Source organism: Seriola lalandi, unplaced genomic scaffold (genome assembly GCF_002814215.2).
Source record: "Seriola lalandi dorsalis isolate HSWRI2012SDOR001 ecotype SW California unplaced genomic scaffold, Sedor1 jcf7180002054568, whole genome shotgun sequence".
In the NCBI taxonomy this organism is placed as follows: Eukaryota; Metazoa; Chordata; class Actinopteri; order Carangiformes; family Carangidae; genus Seriola; species Seriola lalandi.
The window spans coordinates 1,230,064-1,245,595 of NW_019525121.1; the positions used below are offsets into that span (position 1 = coordinate 1,230,064).

Consider the following 15,532-nt stretch of genomic DNA (forward strand, 5'->3'; position numbering starts at 1 on the left):
GGGGGGGGGGGGGGGGGGGGGGGGGGGGGGGGGGGTGTAACGTTGTAGTGAGAGGGAGGGGTCGGAGGAGCACGGTGTTTTGCTCTCAAGTCTCATGTTAGTGCTAACTCCAGAATTTTTACTTTTTACTTACTTTGAAATAGTTCAGTATAAAAGTCATGTGTGTGGTCCTCTGTCTTGGCTGAGTCGTCTGGCGTGTTTTGCTACGATTAAAATAAAAATCAATTATATGTCATTAAGTTTTGAAAATCGTCTAATGTGCACCAAACCGTTGCTAAAGGCTCATCATTGCTGTGAGTTTGTTTTGGAGACTTTTTTAACACCTCAGCAGATAATAATCACTAATTTGCAGTATTAAGATGTTGTTAACAGAATCAAAGTCCAAAAGGGTAATAAAACACAGAAAATCATTCCATTTATAATAGTAACAATGCCACCTCAACCAGACTAGATTATATCACTGTTCTATTATCGAATAATTTGATGTGAAACTGCTAAAGTGATGCTGTGTGTCTGGAAACTGAAATTACATCCTACTTAAGGTTCCTATATATTGAAGGCATTTGGGTGCAGTGACTTAGAAAAACAAAAAATCAAGGTTAACTGATTTTCCAAATATTGGAATTTCCGCAGTTGGCACTATATATTAAACTCCTATGCTATATCTTACGGTAATGGTGGTAATTACACTGAACGTGGCATAGTGTGCAGCATATTTGTTCATTTCTTCCTGTCAGACTCACAACAAATAGATAGTGATTGTGAACTACAAGATGTCATCAGTGCACAAGTCATCAGTCGTTGACTTCTGTCATCACCCAGTTTCTCAATCTACGTGTGCTGTGTTCCTGTTACTGCTGCAATATGCAACTATCTAAAAACAAACAAACATTGAGAGATTAACAGTTTCCTCAGAGGTGGTTGGGGAGATACATGACCTAAAGTGTGTGTTTATAATATACCAGCAATTGACTTCAATTACTTTGGTTGTTAAAGCCCCACACCATCCTCCACCCACCTGCACTGGCCACTCTACAACAAAATTGTTACAACAAAAACTGTCGCCTGTGCAAATGTTGGGAGCCCCTGCTCTAAGCAGCTTCCTCATCACTGACAGCACATCAATGAACCTTTGCTCATATTTAATTTACTTTTTAGATGGTCTTAAAAGTGACAGGATTCACTGGCAGTTTTTCATACAGCTGTCACTCAAATATTCATAACTCAACAATCAATATTGATCATTCAGCTCCTGTGTATGCTTTGCTTCTCCTCAACCCTACAAGTCTTTTGCAACTGCTCCCTCCCTTTTTTGACGTATACACAGGCATTCAGTATTGCCTGACAACATGTACATTAAAACACAATGAAAAATATCTGATGTGAAAACATGCAAGCCTTCTCTCCATCTCTTCCCCCTGCTGTCTTTGTGAGGGAAAACATAAGTGGCATTTCCCAGCAGGTCTGTTTGACCTTCTCCTGTTTGTTTGGCCTCTTCTTTCTCCTTTCCCTCTCACTCCTCCGTCACATCACCTGATGGCTGAACCAGAAAGGCAAGCGATCTGACCTGGGCACCTTTCACTTTGTTTACATCTTAGCCGTTAATCCACAAGGTCTGATAGCAGCCATTATACCTAAACCTATTACAAATTAGAAGCTACTACAAAGAGAGAGAGCATAATTTGCTCTTAAAATTTGTCCTGTGTCTTTATAAATAGATTTAACTTTTTTTTTTTTTTTTACCTTATTACAGATACTGAATAGCTGATTATTTTTATAATGCATGTTTTCATGTAAGACTTCTCTCACCAGTAAAAATGGCAGCTTTGGTAATTCAAAGCACATAAAATTGGGGTGAGTGTTTTTTGCCAAGTGATCTGCAGACATACGCATAATGACAATAGCATGATTTCATGCCACCGCAGAAAGTCTTAGGGAGGAGGTCTGGGTGGATGGTCGGCATTACAAAGCATGCGACCTGAAGACCACATTTTGTGTCTCCTACCAGTCTATATTAGTTTTCTTTTAACAATGAAGGGGCTTTCTCAATATCAGCCGCATAGATTTTTGTATGTACATTTATTACATCTTTTAAATCACATTGATGGCATTTGTTATCAAATTATATAAACTCAATGAAGATTATAACAGTCCATCACCTGTGATTTCATGGCACCGTGGTATGTACCAGTAATATACCAGTCATGGTATCTGCAAAGACGGTAGTAAAAGACTTACAAGATGGGGTTAAATTAGTTATTGATTATTATATTTATGCATCATGGAACCATCAGGTGATGTGTTATATCATTCAACACTGCAGTCTTAAAGATGTAAGCAGCATGCAGTGAGAAAATGCTATCAACAAGTACTGAATTATTAAAAATAAACTAAAATCCAGACCTTCAAACCTTATATAACATTCTTTTAATATTCGTATGAGGACTTAGGGCGCAGCTTTACTTTACATCTTTACATTCTTTCATGTAATTTGTAATGTCAGAATAATATTTTAGAGTATTCCTGCGGCGATAAGGGAACAGTAATTATGATATATTTTGTTGTATGAGTTCTTACTTAGGTTTCATCCCATATGACTTCCATCCTCTATGTGTTTTGAATGTTATATTAAAATTTTAAACATAGCTTTATTTCTGAATAATAGCCTCTATAATAAAGAGAGAGAGAGAGACAGAGAGAGAGAGAGATCCATATTGTCAGCCACTGCAGCAGTGATGTAATGGCCCAGACTCCCCCCACTCCTCCGGCTAGACTCTTTCATATTCCTTCTTTCCTTCTTTCTCTCCCTTGACCACCTCTCCTCTCTTTGTCCCTCGTCCCTTCATTTTCATTTCACCCAGCTACCAAAACTCCCATTCAGAGTCCTTTACTTTCTTTGTCTTTCTCTCTCTTTCTTTCGTTGTCAAGGCACTAGTACATAATAACAAGAATTGTTAGGAAATACACTCATAAAATTATGTTTTTATTCTGCTTTCAATATTTGCAGATAGGTGTGTTTATCTCAATCAAGAACTTTATACGTATGGCCATCAGGAATCATGCTCTCAAATTAGGGTACAATTTAGAGTAAATAATGGGGTGCAGCAAGTTTTTCATTTTCAAAGGGCATAAAGCAACATTTAAAACAGAAAGTCATGGCGATGCATTTCTGTCCTCAGTTTCATGTTGATTCTTGTAGACTGCCAGAGAGTCGGTGAGCTAAAACATCCTGTCTAAACATTTCTGAGGAGATTGGTTTAGGAACAATGTACATACTTACCTGCATTGCTCTACCTCTGATGGCCTCATAAGCTGATTCTTGCCATATGCTGTTCAGAAAAAGGATTTAGGTTTTTGTAAGTCATGGAAGAATTCTTGAGATATTAGTGTTTTTTAGATCTGTGGCTAAAATAAAAGATTTTCGGCGGAGGACTGACTGTATAATTCACCTAGGTTTTCCATGATTTGTGATCTTTTTGCAGTACAATGACCTCAGATTTTGTGACATTCAATTGGGGGAAATTGTCTGACATCTAGTATTTTATTTCAGTAAGACACTTGTGGAGGGTTGCTGTGCTGGACTGCTCATCGGGTCTGATTAGTAGATAGAGCTGTATGACATCGGCATAACAGTGAAACTGAAGATAATATTTGCGGATGATGTCAACGAGAAGGAGTATGTCAGTGGAAAATAAAATGGAATCCAGGATTTAACATGGGGAGCACCACAGAATCAGTTTGCGGGGGATGAAGCTGAGCCAGCCATTGACACAGAGAAACATTTATTAGATTGATAGGACCTGAACCACTTTAAGGCCACATCAGTGAGTCATTCCCACTTCTCCAGTCTGTTGATGAGTATTTTATGATCTACTGTGTTGAAAGCAGCACTGAGGTCTAAAAGAACTGGATAGAGGAATTACCAGCATCTTCAGCCAACAAGGTCAACCGGTCATTGCAAACTTTAAGAGGAGCAATCTCAGTACTGTGGAATGATTAGAAGCCAGACTGGAATATTTCAAATAGATTATTATTGTTAAATGTGCCTGTAGCTGTTTGAACACTTTTTCTAGGATTTTAGATAAAAATGAAAGTCACACTCACTAGAGGCACATCTGCAGTAAAGTCGGAAATGAAGACTTAATTTATTAAAAAATCTCAATGACTCGTATGGAGAGGAAACATGAAGTGATCTGTGAGTGAATAGCTCTGGGACTGGTAAATTATGAGGGTGGGTGCTGTCAGTCTGGGATCTGATATTTTCAAATTTTTCAGTAAAAAATATTTTAAACTGTCAAGTTTAAAATATTATATATAATATATAAGTCAAGTGAAGAATGGAAGTTATTGTTAGAGGGGCACATGCAAGTGGCTTTTCCAAGGACAAATGTCCAGATTCTGAAAACTTCTGAAAACTGATAAACAAAAAACAAAAAAAACATTGTACGTGAAAATCTTTAAATTTAGAGATACTGGATAAAAATGGACAAGTGGTAATCCTGTGCTTGGTTTGATTGGATATACTGCAGTTAAACTCTCTCTCAGTGTTCAGTCTTTACATTCATGCATCATGGACGGTAGTTACTGGAACTTTCAGAGGGAGGAATAATTTGAGCTTACATACAAATTACAATGATAAACATATATGCATAGAAAAATGTACTATGATTTGCACATTTTTATCACTGATGGATGGAAATTATTAAAATGTCTCTTGTCAAATGTCTCATGTTGGATTGTAGTGTCCAAGTTTGATGGACTAAATTAATGAAACTAAAGCTGAAAAGTACTTTACTAAGCCTGAGTTGGATTTGCGATAAAGACACAGCATTTCTCTCTACTTAAACTGTTATTTCATTTTATTTCATTAATCACACAGGATTTCAGCCAGAAACCATAAAATGTTAACACTGGAGGAGTGTGTTCTGTTATCCCTCAATACATTTCAGACCAAAATGCCAACTGGACTGAATGAAGTGACAAACAGTTGTGAAAGTGGGATCCCAAAACATCAGTTTAACCAGTGCTATGCAAACAGTAACACAAAAATACCAGAAGGAACTATTCTCTCCAAACTCTTTTGTGTTTGCGTCTTGCAAATAAAACTCATGCAAGAAATCGGCTTCGCATTCACCCCAATGTTCCCGTGAAAATAACGTTTTCCCCAGAATGTTTGTCTTGTTGTTTCGATGCATGTTTCAAAAACCTATTAGCAGTGTTTGGATGCTTTTGGTGTCATCTTTCTGTAATGAGTGCGTATGTCCCTTCATGCACACACAGTAGATTACAGTACCCAGTAATTCTCAGGGAGAGCAGGTTAATGAGGAGAGGGATGATAAATGAGAGGCTAATAGCGAAGAATAATCACTTTGTCCAGCTTAAACTCTTAGAAAATTTCCTTGAGTAGCCCAGATTTTTCATTTTAGGTATCAATTACGTACAATTTTGCCTTTTGGACATGTTGAGGATCAGCTTGAAATAAATGGGTGGATTACTGTCTGTTGAATCTAGTTGAATTTCCACACATGCAGGAATTACTTGTGGATAAATCCCATCTCCTTGCTCTGAGGTTACTCAAGATCTCCTTTCTTGTCATTACTTTTTTTGTTCTTCTCCCTGATTGAGAAAATTATTGAGTATTTGGGTTTTTGTATATCTTCCAAATACTTGGATATTGTCATCTACAGTTGAAAACGATGTAGTTTACACTCTAGTCCATACCTACAGTCCATTACGTGAGAGTCATATTGCTGCATCATAAAGGCAAAGGTAAAGGCCTTAGCTTGCAGAATGTGCACTCATTAAAAATTAAAGCTTTACATAACCATATGATTAAGATTCAAACCTTCTAGGAAACCAGTTTACTGTATTGCTGAATAATCTAAAGCTTCTTTTTTTTTCTTGAAAGGACCTGAGGAATCAGCACATATATTTTAACTCCCCACAAAGATCCAGTCACATTGCAAATACATGAGTTCACTGCATTTTCAAGGCAGTAAAAAGCTCTGTCACTTGAAACACAAACACACACACACACACACACAAACTGCCCCTTGCAGACTGCATTAAATATGGCTTGACAGGTGGCTGCTGGATGTGCAGTCCCAGGAGACAGAGCAAAGCACTTTCATCGTGTGTGTGTGTGTGTGTGTGTAGGCACGTGTGACTGTGTTGCATGCTTGTGTGTTTGAAGTAAGGTACAGGTTAAGAAATGAGCAGAAAAGACCGTCACACTGGGGAAGAGAAGAATAGCGTGCAAAAATCTCTCATGTACTCTCTCTCTCGCTCTTCAGAATGTGTGTTTGTTGTTTGTGTGTTCTCATGTGCAGAGAACTATTGACATGGAAAAGACAAGTTAAGAAGACTCTGTGGTAGCAACATAATACACATACCAAAGCCACTTAGCTATAGGTTTGTGTTCACACCTTCTAGTGGAATTAAACAGTCTGAAATCGAATGAAATTAATACAAGCTATGGAACACAGGTACAAATGTTCAATTACATTTGACCAACAATAGAATTATTTGACAATACCATTAATGGGCACTCTATTTTGCCAAGTCTGTCACATTTTGGTTCAGATTCGTCTTAGTAGTAATTAAAGTTAGGTAAGTTAAATAATGGGCTCATTTCAAACAAGTCTGAGTGTTTTGTTTTTTTTTAAGTCCTTTGTGTTCATGATAAGGGAACGTTATTGAGTTAGTCACCTGGTGGAGGAGAGAAATGACTGTAGCATTAGTTTAATTCAAACAATGCTGCTATTAATTTTGTTTAATCAAATATTTCTTGACTTTGATTATTTTTGTTTCGTTTGGTGTTTTGTAATGATAAAGAGCGCATTCTTTGTGCCGTCAGCAGAGGTATGAATGGATGAATTCATATGTGGTGAAAGGCAGAATTATGAGGTGTAGAAAATAGTAGGCTAATTGTAAATGAGTTGGAGTTTGTTGGATGAGGAAGTGAAGGCTGTTTCTCATTATATGGAGGAAGGAATAGAAATGACTGTGTGAATGACTCATTTTGGTGAAGGCTGCATTACAACCAAAACACCTGCTGTACAAGAGCACACTGTGCAGCAGTTCACTGAAGGTGAAAAGTTGCTGATTTCAGCATTAAACAAGAAGAGGTTTATTTTAGTTTATTATTTACACATTTAACATTTTCATCTTCTGATTTTACTTCTCTGTTTAACAAAGCTGTCGACAGCTTTATTATCAGCCAAGACGGTGTGTGGCTGGTATTGTTTTCACTTTGTGAGTCTGTGTGTGTGTATCATGGCTAAACTACTACAGAAGTGGTTTTGAGTACTTGTGCTGTAAATTTGTAGCGACTACTACACTGAAATTTAAATTTGCACTCAGAAATTGGGCACTGCCTTTAATTGGAGGAGAATAGACGAATCAAATGAATTAGTTTTATAATCACAAGTAGTAAACTCTTGATACAGGGATCTCTGTCTTTGCTTTAAATGAAAACACAAAACCACAACTTGGCAATAGAATAGGATTTAGTTAAAGCTAAATGTCTAAAAGTAACTGAATAAATGAAGCATTAAGAAACACATGAAAATGACACTTTACTAGACTTGTTGAACAGTCTTGAAAGTAATTTGATGATTAAAAAAAAATGCCCAAATAAAAATGCCCATGGCTTAACAAAGAGGAAAACATTACTGCAGAAATACGAGTCTAGAAGATCTAAAATAAGACTGGAGAAGAGCCTTGGGGAGCATTTGAAGAAAACTTTGAAGGACAAAAAGCTAAAGAAAATGGAAAGAAAAAATAAAGTAGAAAATAATAGAAAAACTTCAAAAAGGAGGAGTTAAGGTACCAAAAGTGCTGAGGAACACAGGGCAGTCAGCTGTCTTTATCACCCAACAGGTCTAGGCATTATGGGCAGAGAACCGGCATTTAACTACAGAAGAGAAGGAGTTGATTTCCTTACTCCAGGGAGATTAATTTTACTGAGGTTTTACGTACAAAGATCACATAATTCAGTTTATCACTGTAGTCAATCAACAGTGCTTCTAAACATGACTTGTATGTTTCCTTAACAAAAAATGTTAAGGAAAGCATGTGGTTTGAACAGCAAGGAGTTGACCACCTGGAAACTGCTCATACAGTAGGTTCTGGGCAGCTACAGATCTAGATGATTGGTGTAAAAGAAAGAGCAACCCTGGTGGTCTAAACGCATGGTATAATTTAGATCTATGATTCTTTTCAAAGGCCGTAATAACATACTGGACAAATTGGTGAGTGTGGCTGCCAGAGACTGGCCATGGCTCCGGAGCTTCACCAGATTGCTTCTGCTTCTGCTTCTGGTTTCTGTCTGCTGTCTGTCTCTGTCACCACAGTTCAAATATGCATCTACTAAAGGCATCCACCAAAATTTTTTCTAACTCATTATGAGTCATTTCGCTTCAAAGCATTTCATTTGCATTTTTATTGGAAACTCTGGATCATACATAATTGAAGTTACGTGGGTTGAACTTGTAGGGCCGTGCAATACATCTCACAATGAGCTTTAAGATTTTTTAAAAGCATTTCTTTTCTGCTATACACTAATCACTGGGTGACTCATTATTATTACTTTTTCATGCCACATATGTTCATAGGCCTATAGAAATTATTTACTGTAATGACAGTGGTGATAGCACCATTGAGTGCCATAAAATATCATAATAAGGTGCAGAGATGCGCCTTTTGCCTGAAGGGAGTTGTCTCCTGTTGTACTGTGTTGTCTATAAACCAACCTGCATATTTACCAAGAAAACATACAGACTTTTCCAAGGCCTTTGTCTGATGTATGACTCACTTGTGACCCTCAACTACTGTTGAAGCAAACATTGTCAGTTTCAAAGCTCTGAGGTTTTGGCTCTCTTAGCTAAAGGCTGGCATTAATTTCAGTCCAGCCTCTCTGCACTTTCTGTTCTCTGTAAAAGTGAAATACCAGAATTGACTGAGTTAAGATAGTTCTTGATAACAGGGAAATGTGCAATAATGTCTTTCTATAGTTGCATTGGTTCCAGTTATATCTATTCATTCAGCAATTGTCAAAAATGGGCATAAGAAGAAAAGAGTCAATCTATGTGGCCTTTGTTTCTTCAAAGAAAGATGAATAAATAATCTCAAAGGTGACTTTCCTGTATATAGGTGTTCTGACAAGGAAGATCCTCTGTCCATTAGTTTTAATTCTATTCAAAGGAATAGTTTGACACATTTCTTGCCAAATATTAGATGAGAAGTACCAACAAAGACAAGTCTGTTGATTTAGTATGAAGCCAGAGCCAGTGGGCAGTGAGATTAGTTTAGCATAAAGACTGAAAACAGGGGAGAAACTGCGCTTGGTTTTGTCCAAAGTTGAAAACAATAAGTTTTAGAGCTACTCGTAGGAAGATTTTACTTTTTTTATTACTTTTTTTATTTTTAGAACTTTATCCATTCTCCAGCTAGCTGTTTTCTTCCGCTTCGCTCTCTATGCTAAACTAAGCTAATCTACTGCTGACTCTAGCCTCCTGCTTAATGAACAGACATAAGAGTGGTATCAATCTTTTCATCTAATTCTTTGCAACTGCAAAAAAGATCATTTAGTTGTTAAGATATATATTTTGGCAACATTATTGAATTTGCTTTGATAAACGTTTTTACATGGACTGTTTGTTATTACAAATGATTGATTACTGTCGTGCTGTACTCAGACAAGTCATCATCCTACAATGCAAGCTCTGCACTCAGTCTGAACCTTGTGTCCATGCATTAGCTGATTACTTTAGACAAAGCACAGTGGTAATGACAAGAGGAGTTTCAGTACGCATATACAGGCTAGAGACAATTATTCAAATCAAATATCTTCTTGGTCTCTTCAAAATTACAGGCTGAATTCTGGAAGAATTAGAGATAAAAAAAAAAGACTTTTTGGACAAAACTCAGGAAAAACACAAACAAACAGACAGACAGTGTCTTCATGTAGCCATCTACAAAATGTTGATGTTTAGTGTTTCTACACCAATTCTGTACACAAGCTGAAATATTGAGATGCCTGAAACTAATTAGCTTAAGAGCGCTTCATATTTGTTGTGTACGGCTCTTTTTATTTTATATATTGGAAGGAGAGTGACATTTTCATCTGTTATGCATTCAAATGATTTCAAGTAAAAAAAAAAATCTGATGTACTTGCAGCCACCAGTGTTGCTTGAGGGAAAATATACTTCTGAATGCTGAACAGAGTTGTGCATTGCTCTGGTCCCTCAGCAAGTTTTAACATTAGTAGTAGAAGAGAAGAATTGTTCGCCTGCGGATATCCACGCATTTTGTTCCCGCAGGTGCTACTAATAATAACATTCATCTGAGTTTAGCAGTCGTAAAATAACCATTCAAACATTCAAATGCGTTTTTGTTTGAAATACTGAAATATGGACACCACAACCAAAAGTAGATTATTAGTGGCTGCAGTATGCATCTAAGGGGAGAAAATACAGAGTATGTATGACATTAATTCTCTAATCAATTCAACACTACCTTTTGAAGTTCATAAGATCCTTAAGTGTGTCACTAAGTTTCTTAGTAACCTCAATGATGATTTTTTTTAAAGCTGTACATTAAAGTACATTTTGGTCATGTTTTTCCATGTTCTTAGGTTATTTGTGTATGCCCATCTTTTTGATTAATTATTCCACCACATCACATCCATCTGGGTATCGGGCGCAAACAACAAATGACTGTATCAAACTGTAGGAGTTTATATGCAAATGATCTCTACACCAGATGATGGGTGATTATATCATTTACACCCAGTTGCCAGTTTATTATGTACACCTTATTGGAACTAATGTAGTCCAATAAAACTGCTCTGAAATAATAAAAAAGATATGTGTTTAGTTTTTATTTAACTATTATTCAACTATGAATATTAGTTTTAATGGGCTACCTATTCACTGGCGTATTTTTATGGTGCTTAAAGCTTGGACAGAGACGTGCTTCATCTCTCCTCTCGCCTCATATGTGTGGAATAGGTCACAGAAACATAACGTGAATTAACCAATCCTCTCCTCTTATCCTCTTAATCATCTTTCGCTGTTCCCCTCATCTTTTCTGAGATTTCCAAATGATTTAAAAAACTGGCTGTGTGATGTGCTGCTGCTTTGCTGACCAGCTGTCCCCCAGAGAAGAAGCTCTTTGCCAATGTCGTGATTATTGTGGCCAAATACAGTTTATGTAAAAGTATTGATCTTCTTTTTCATTATTAACAGGTGCGACTACGAGGCTGCCCCCCTTGGCTTTTAGTGTTCCTCTGACAATCTTGACATCAACCCTGTGAGATTCAGAGAGAGGACAGATTTTTTGCATCCATCTTGACTCATCAGCCAAAGTCCCAGACCAACTGACCAGGTAAGGATGACTGCTGTATGTGTTGCCAAATGCTGTGGCTGTTTTCCATTGTATCTCACCTCTTTGCACTAGCTCATTAAGAAATGTAGTATCTGAAAAAGTCACTTTTAACATACTTAGGTACTTTATGTAAGCGTTATCTCTCTCTCCATAATGCATTTGTGACTATGTTAAATTTAAATATGGAAAATACTCTATTTCAGCTTTTGCACATGCACTAATATTCCCTTCATCTCACAAAGGAGAGATGAACCTGAAGCACATACACTAACACTTTTTCAGATTATTTTATCCTCCTGTTGTTTGCCTATAACCTGGCTACACCCCTGAACTACTGCAACCTACACCTGACATACACATCTCTGAATGTGAAGTGATCCTCTGAGCTTAAAAGTTGCATGGGTGGAAAAGACATGAATGTAGCTCTGACCTGCTTTTACCATAGGAACATCAGAAACATTTTTGGCAATGATGATGAGAGGTAAAGCATTATTGTGCACCATGATCGATGTGGCGGCTCACGGTACCTGAATGAATGATGCCAAAAGCAGCCAAAACCTCATACAGTATCACTACCAAGCCTGTTCAGAGCCACATTCATTTAACATAAACATTTGAGACATGCTGAATACCTGTCAGAAAGAGAAAAAGAAACATTTACAACAAGAGACAGAGAGAGACTGAGAGTACCTCCACAGATGAAATAGCTGTGTGGGTGGATGTACATGTGAGTGCAGGCTGCTAGGAGCTGTGAGTGGGAAGTGGGTATTGAGTGGGAAGAGAAGAGCTGCTTTGGTGAGACAATCAGCACCAAGGCCCGCTGAAAGTCAGTCACGCTTTCATGGCTTCTCTTTGTTTTCTGCACTTGTACAAAGACCAGAGTTCCAGGTGGGGAGGTTGGTTATGGACGGTGGATAAGAGTTTTTTTGGTGCCTGCCTGCCATCATCAGATTATGCATGTATATATATGAGATTCCATATCTGGTTTTCTCTCCTATTATTTTCATATAAAATCATGATGTATCTAGTTACAAGACTGGATAGAAACAGGATGGAATAGACTGGACAGTCTGGACAGCACAGGTCTTACAACTGAAGCAACTCATGCAAGTTGTACTGAAGAAGCTATTTGATTGTGTGATTTGATTGTGATGCTCTAGTTTGTGCTGCAATCTGATTTACATATACAGTATTTTGTGTAAGTAGCATGCAAAACTCCAAGAGTATTTGCTGATTGAGGCCAAATGAGATACAAAAATTACACACTGCAACATAAGACCATATTTAGTGAGAATCCAAAAGCCTGTATTTAATGGACAGTGTGTGCGAGAGAACAAGCGCAAGAATGGGGAATGAGAAAAATGATGGTCAGGGATAATGAAACAAAAGACTAATGAACAATGTAAGTAAAACACTGTTGAAAAGATTAAATCAGTATCATTGAAGAGGGATGCTCTAGTTAGAAGTGGCTGACAGTCATTACAAATGATTGATTGGTTGTCTGTTTTTATAATTATATCATTACTTTTAACACTGTTATTGAGAAATGTTTGTTGTGTTGGCAGGAAATTCTTGTCTGCTTGACAGTGCCAATGTGTTTCATTTCATCTCATCCATAAATGATGTCAGCTGATCCATGACATTATCACTTCACACCAGCAACAAGGTGAAACAACTTTACAGTCACAACAGCAGATGCTCCATCATAGTTGTGGCAGTTTGAAGGTTCAAAATGAACTTTAAATTTGGTGATCACAAAAACTGTGACTGAAATGGGGTTGTGCCCCTGTTTTAAAATGAGCTGTAAGTTTTATGATTTTCCTCATGCCCAGTTCTTAAAATATTTTCACATAAGAAGCTACAGTATGTGTGTCGAACGATGCTTTAAACATAGCTCATCAAATTTAGAAAATACAAAAACCTTCAAGAGCAATTTACTGCTAAGCAAATATAGGACAGAGAATTACAAATTGATTGACTGACAATCAGCAGTGGGGATACATTTGTACCAGGACTCAAAGAACACATGGAAAGAATATATTTGAAAGAAATGGATGCAGTATTTTATTATCCCAAACACATAAGCTACATGTGATGCGTGTGCATCTTCTAAGCATTAGAGGGAATGTGGAGAAATGTGGAGAAATCTATGCAAATTCCAACCACATATTTTAGTCATGTGAAATAAGCAATAGAATAACTTAGGGGCAAAAGGGTCTTGAGTGTAGACGGATGAAAAGAGCTAGTGGAGCATATTAAAAACATTTAGAAAATCATTCATAAAATCTGAGGCAGTATTGAAGATTATTTCCAGACAAAATGGCCTACATAGTTATGTTATGTCGTCAGTGGAGACATTAATACAAGTACACTGTAGATGGGTGGCAGTGTACTCATGCTCGCACAGACTTGTATGCATGTCTATTGACTGTCTATTGATTGTCTATGCATGACTATGTATGTGTAAGATCATTATTATCGTTTATTTCTTATTATTATTAGTGCATCCACTGTATTAGGGACAATTAGGGATTGTGAACCCATTATGGACATTGTCGATAAATTTAATTTGTGTTTTACAAAAGCATTTAAAAGAAATCATAATATACAGGAATATATAATGTGTTTGAGCTACTTGTCCATTTTATATAACAGGTAAAAAGATCATGGTTAGTTTCAAGATCTGGTAAAGTTAACTACAAGGCAACTAAAACTGCCTGTACTTGGGTAGTGGTTAGGGAAAAGATCAGGGTCATGCTTACCAGAAACCAACATGACTGTAGATATGAGACAGTCTCTAGTGTCAAAGCCTCTCAGGTTGTACACCCAGCCATCTAGCTTGTCCTCCGTTTTAAGAGGTTTTAAAGTTTTATAACACACCCTAACACCTCTACCTTTGCTCTGGTCATTATTCACACGACCATAAAAGTTCATTTGTAAAAAGGCTCTTTTAAGTGTTCTAACAAATGACCAGTGCTGTTGTTTGCGGTCTTGTGAAACAGGAAGCAGCTTCTTTGGTGTACCCTCTCCTTTTTATCAGTGCTTGGTCATAGGTTTTAAAGGTACTACTAACATAATTCCTGGATAGATACTGCTAAGAGGCATTATTTTATGCTGTTCAACATCTTTTCGCTGTCATGCCGAAAAATCATAAGTGGGCATATTTCCTAGATGAAAAACCTTTGAAGCCGCATTTACAGAAGACCTTTACTACAACTCTCCACTTAAAGCTGCTCTAATAAGGTCTTTTTAAACAGCATCTTTAAGCAGGATTAAGGTGAGTTTCATTTCAGGTTTTATGAAAAGAGAGAGGAATTACTCATAAAGAATGTAATATATGCCGTTTTCATCAAGTATGAGAAGAGCCTGTTTAGCCCTGTTTAGTGAGGAACTAGTTTGGCACAGATATACAGGCTAAACTCCACTCCTCTAGTAAAATAACCCTCAGGACTAACATGTGCAATCTAACATAAAAACTGTTAAAGGTAAAGTTTGTCATTTTGGGAAATACATTTATTAACTTCCTTGCCAAGAGTTAGATGAGAAGATTGATACCAGTCTTGTGTTAAGAGAGATAAATATGTTGCTGGAACCAGCAGCCAGTTAGCTTTAGTTTAGCATTAATACTGGAAACAGGGTCCAGTGGTAACAAATCTACTCACCAGAATTTTAACAGGTTAGATCTCATTTGTTTAATCCATCCAAAACCAAAATGTAGAAATAATAATTCCCCATTTTATGGGGTTATGTGCAAGGTTTTTTTTGGAGCAGTTTCCAGGCAACCAGTTGAGTCTCCAGCAGGCTACTGAGAAATGGTTTGGCACATAATCCCCTAAAGATGGTGAATTGTTATTTTTATGCATTGGTTTTTTATGTTTCCTGTCTTCATGCTAAGCTAAATTAGCTAGCTACTGCCTCCAGCTACATATTTACAGTACATACATGAGAGCAGTATCAATTATCATTTAACTCTTGAAAGCAAAGAAAGCAAATTAGCTTATTTCACGAAATGTCAAACTAATCTTTTAAACATGCATATGTATGTTCTCGCTTTAAAATATCTCCAAATGGAGATACACATATGCACAACACACACTGATATATATGTGAACACACATGTGCACGTGCACACGCACGCGCGCG

The 15,532-nt window shown here is 37.1% G+C and overlaps 1 protein-coding gene across 4 annotated transcripts in view; it reads left to right on the forward strand.

The window, feature by feature from the left end:
* Positions 1 to 15,532, forward strand: part of map2 (microtubule-associated protein 2) — a 95,826-nt gene that overhangs the window by 29,170 nt on the left and 51,124 nt on the right. For all 4 annotated transcript variants that reach the window (XM_087176743.1, XM_087176740.1, XM_087176741.1 and 1 more), the window contains exon 3: positions 11,251 to 11,389. The gene's annotated coding sequence lies outside the window, so the exon portion shown is untranslated. The remainder of the gene's footprint in view (positions 1 to 11,250; positions 11,390 to 15,532) is intronic.